Source organism: Littorina saxatilis, unplaced genomic scaffold (assembly GCF_037325665.1).
Source record: "Littorina saxatilis isolate snail1 unplaced genomic scaffold, US_GU_Lsax_2.0 scaffold_743, whole genome shotgun sequence".
Classification (NCBI taxonomy): domain Eukaryota; kingdom Metazoa; phylum Mollusca; class Gastropoda; order Littorinimorpha; family Littorinidae; genus Littorina; species Littorina saxatilis.
In genome coordinates, this window is record NW_027127157.1 from 17,501 (window position 1) to 23,020 (window position 5,520).

Below are 5,520 nucleotides of genomic sequence, written 5' to 3' on the forward strand. Positions count from 1 at the left end.
CTAAAATAGAGAAGTTATTTGGGTTTCTGAGAAGAAAGAGTGCAGCCAAAGATCGCGTCTTGCGTTTGGTATTCCTTTACCTATTACGCCACTTCGCAAGCGGTCGCGCGCTTTTCGTCATTTTAATAAAAATGAGGGGTATGCGGATAAAATGTCAACGAATCACAATCTCAGATATGAAGCATAGATCTTTGCATGCCCTAGTTCGTTCTTCGTAGAACACGTGCATCCTCTATTGCCTTCTTTGGGAGGGTCATCTAAAATCTTGCCGGGGTTATACCTGCAGTGTCAAAAGTTGTGCATACAATAAAGCCAATGACTGCACATGTACATGCCCGTTGGAATGATTTTATCTGTTGCTAACCATGCAAGCGTATATATGTATATAAAAGCAGGTACAATCGCAAACATACGCTGCTATTTCATTTTCACTGCGTGAATACTATATGATATTGGATCTGGTGAAACTGGGTTCATGGTAGCCTGCTTGACGCGTGCGTGCGTGCGTGTGTTTGTGTGTGTGTGCGTGTGCGTGTGCGTGTGCGTGTGCGTGTGTATGTGTGTGTGTGTGTGTGTGCGTGCGCGCGTGTGTGTGCGTGCGCGCGCGTGTGTGCATGCGTGCGTGCGTAAACGCACGGAGACTAACAGACAGACAGATAGATTGAGCTGACTGGACACACACCAAACCGGAACACAGAAAAATGGCAAGACGGACTATGAGAAGACATTCGACCCCGCTTTTTTACACCCAAGATACAACCCAGCTTTCCAACCCAAAACACAAAGAACACAGCGCTGAGCGTTCACCTTCTGCATTCTCAGCATCACACTGCAGTGTGTATTTATCCGACCACAGGAGAATTACTTTCAATGCAAACAAAGACTTTCCCCTTTCAGCTCTCTGTCGTGGGTCTGACGGAACACCGCTTCAAAGTCAAGAGACAAATAATCCTGGAGGGCTGTAACATTCCCAGGCCATCTTTTATTTCGCTCCAGATACCGTTTATGTTGTTTTAACATTCCGCGGCGTCGCATTCTTTGAACGGCATGTTCTTTGCCCGAAAAGAGGCGACCTTTCGTCGATATGCGAGCTATGAGAAGGCTTGGGTCTTGAGAAAAAAAATGTTTTATCTCGAAGTAAAAACAGCAATCGTGTTATATGTGATACTGTTTATACTACACAGATTCTCAGAGGACTTAACTTTTTTGTCGTATATTCTGGCTATTTTGCGCGTTTTATCAGGTCGCAAAAGAGCTGGTAATATTCACCTGTGGTACAGAATTATTAGTGTAATATTGTGCGTTCTGTGTTCACTGCACAAGGAAGAATCAGTGTGCTTGATACATAATGAACAGTTTTTTTTCCAGCAAGAAACCTTTGTACGAGCCTTACATGTCGTTACACGCAACCTAAAACACACAAATCGAAGCAAAATCAAAACCAAATCATTCATTAATTTCAAAGGAAAGACAAATACTGAGATAACCATAACTTGCACAAAAGAAGTCCTTAATAAAACCATTAGTGAGAAAGGTCCCAACCAGGTTCTCACGCTTAGCAGTAGATTCAGCAAACACACATGTCTTACATCCAGGGTGACAGACTCACGCAGCTCAACGCAACAAATAATATACACAACGCACGGTGTCTTTTCTGCAAACACAGATCACGAACCAGTTTAAGCAAACTAGTCTCGTTGCCCACAAAAGCCAAAACAGGGACAAAACACGCTGATGGCTAAGCAAGATTTGTTTCCGGCTCCTAAATACTAGTTTGGACAAACCGGTTTCGCTCAAAAGATTTGCCTGCCAACACAAGCTACGAGCTTTGTGCAGATAACATCAGCCAGGGATGTACGCTGGTTTCGCCGAGAAAACAAGAAAAAAGTTTCTGTTCTGTTCTCGAGTGAAAAGCAATTTGTAGTGAAAAGATGTCCATCGTGAGAGGGAATTCTACCATCACACTCTCCATCTCCGCTCCTAACTTGAGACACGCACCCTTCCCCACCCCACTGAGCCCACCCCACCCTTAGCCCCTAGTAAATCACCACCCAAACACACCCATGGCCCCTGAAACATCCATGCCCCCTCTTTGTTCCATTTCAGCCTAAACACACACACACACACACACACACACACACACACACACACACACACACACACACAAACATCCGAACACACATATTTACAGTAGAACGGACATAAACGATATATATAACATCTGACTCGACCCATTTAACACAGTCTCTTCGAGTATAAATGAAATCATGTTCTAAACTTCTCACCAAAAATCTATTCAGAATGTTCCACAGGAGAAGAACGTCCTTCTACTTGAATACACACGCACACACAAAATATATACAGCATGTCTGTTGTCACTGCAAAGTGCAATTATTTTTGCGTCTTTTTTTCTAACTCACAACTGCATGTGTCCATTTACGAAATCATCGTTTACACGATAGTTTACAAAGAGTGGCACCTTTTAAATCAAATCAGTAAGTTGAAAACAGACAAAGACAAATTTGCAGTTCCATCAAATTCTGCGCACTTTTCTGAAGAACACCGTATTACCACGACTCAAACGGAGGGGGGAGAAAACACACACCAGTGTTGACTACGTGTACAGCATGGTAGTACAAATCTCCTGTCAGCACCGTTGTTTCTCTTGACGCGTGGGGTGTTCCCCTTGTTGTTCAAGTTATCCCCCCTAACAATGTACTGCAATGGCCGACAACAGCGAAGCGCTATACGAAGACCACAGCAGAGGTCATCGGAAACCTTGCATGTGTGTTTTCACAGACCGTGTGGTGCTTCTCAAGGGGGCCCCACCACACACAAAAACATACGCGTAAAAGACTCAAGAAGAACGAACACATGGCCATGGCTCAGAAATGGTGTCGGAAGCCATTTGTCAACAACTTGGTTCACTTGTTTAACTCATTTATGCCAACAAAGTAGCACTTGGAGAACAGAAACACATCTCAGTGAACAGCACTTCAGACATACCGTAGCCTGCTTCTGCTCCGCTCCTGGCTAAGGCAGACAGCGAGGATACTAATTCTTCGTCCAAGCTAGACTACTCACTCTGCAGCCAAGATTCTCAATCGTTCAAAACGGTCAGAACAGATTCACAAGAGCCAATCTACAAACAGTCTTTTAAAGCGTCCTTAGTCACAGCATTGCTAGCATTGCCCGCGAGTTGCTGAGCATCAACGTTCTGCGTTAGCAGCATACCATGCATAGTTTGTTCACTGCTTTCTACTACCTTCCGGCCAGCATTCCTGATTCTATCGCCAGTTAAACAGCTACAGGACCACCTCTGGAATCCTTGCAACGATGCGTTTTTAAAGGTGCATGCACGTTCGACACAACCTGGTGTGTCCAGAGCTACAGCCAATGCTCCTACCTTTCGGCAAGCATTCCTGATTCTATCGCCAACTAAACAGACGAGGAAGAGCTACAGCCAATGCTCCTACCTTTCAGCAAGCATTCCTGATTCTATCGCCAACTAAACAGACGAGGAAGAGCTACAGCCAATGCTCCTACCTTTCGGCAAGCATTCCTGATTCTATCGCCAACTAAACAGACGAGGAAGAGCTACAGCCAATGCTCCTACCTTTCAGCAAGCATTCCTGATTCTATCGCCAACTAAACAGACGAGGACCACCTTCTGGAATCTTTGTGCCAGCGGGAAGCTCAATGTCCTCCGCAAGGAAGCTTGTTTTACAACTGCATCTATTGCCTTCATTGTCCGTCTTCTGGAAAATACAGCACTACTCTGTTCAACTGTTGAAAACAGCAAAGTTATGAGAAATCACAGCACTACACTGTTCAACTGTTGAAAACGGTAGAGACACGCCTGCATGGTTGCGAACTAGTCCGTTCAGCAGTCAAGTGAGACAGCGAGGGCATGTTCCGTTCTTCGCAGCCCAACGAACGAATGACGAACGTATCCTCCTACACTGCTCATATCCAAAGTGCCACATACTAAAATAAACGATGAATGCTGAACAGAAGGTATAAACTTTCCCTTCTACAGTCAACGCCTTAAATACATCGTCAGTCGGGGTGATGAACACACATTGGTCTTCCCTGCACAAATTGTGTTGCTTTTCCCAGAACAAACAATTATTGAATTAATTCCAATCTCACGCTCGCGACTTGCTTTTCTACACCAAGCCTATCACCTTATTCTCACAACATGAGGCCAAGGACAAACAGAGATGACTACCACACAATGTCCAGAGAGCAGCAAGTCAACCTCATCAGGCTGCGTACTGGCCACAACAGGCTCAATGCTCACATGAACCGAAAGTTCAAGCTGGCGCCATCACCAACCTGTGCCTGCGGTCAAGAGGACCAAACAGCGGAACACATCTTACAGCGATGTCCCTTACTAGATGAGGAACGAAAAGAAGTGTGGCCGTCACCAACTCCCTTGCAGACCAAACTATACGGCAGTCGACAGGAGTTGGAGAAAACGACAACATTTATCACCAGTGCTGGACTGATTGTGTAACCTCTGCGAACGCCAAGAAGAAGAAGAAGAATTCTCACAACAATCAAGAATCGAATTTATCCTGTATCTCACACATCTCGTTCTTGGGAGTCATAGCCTGTCAACGCTGATCGCCACTTCCAACAACAATCCATTGTGGAAGTAATTCGGGTCAAACACTCACAGCTTGTCTGCCCCGAGCCTGTCACTTCTTCCCACAACAATCAGGAATCGAATTTAAAATGTCAAAAACACTGTAGTTCTTTCATTCATGACTTGTCAGACTTGAAGTCTAGTCTATCGTACACAACGATCAAACTGGATGCATCCCTCCCCCCCCTCTCTCTCTCTCTCTCTCTGAATGAATTCCTCTCTCTCTCGCTCTCTCTCTCTCTCACTCTGTCTTTCTCTCTCTCCAATCTCTCTTTTCGTCTCTCTCTCCGTCAATCTCTCTCTCTCTCTCCCTCTCTCTTTCGTCGTCTCTCTCTCCGTCAATCTCTGTCTCTCTCTCTCTCACACTCTCTCTCTTTTCCCCTCTCTCTCACTCTCTCTCACACACAAACACACACACACACACACACCACACACACACACACACACACACACACACACAGTGAGACTTTACCTCCAGCACTTCAACACTCGCTATCACGGAAGACCCTCGCAGACGCCTCGGAAGTGGCTGACATCCAGTCAGTCATTTCAAAGGTGCGCGCCAATGTATTGACGGAGCGAGAAGACGACACCGTACCGCCACACTTCCTTTTCCTTTTCAGCCGCCACACAGCCAGCACCGCGGGGCATTCACACCTTATTCTTGTCCGGATGAACTAGGGTCACAACAATGCACAGACACCGGGCCCCGGGTTTTTTTTTAATTTCGAGAGATTCAAATGACGACGAAAACGTAAACCGCGAAATGAAACCGGAGACGGGAACAAGGATTCATGAGAAAAAAAAGTCTGCAAGTGACGTAGGGTTCCAAAATAATACACAAACTCTGACGATAGTTCACACAAAAA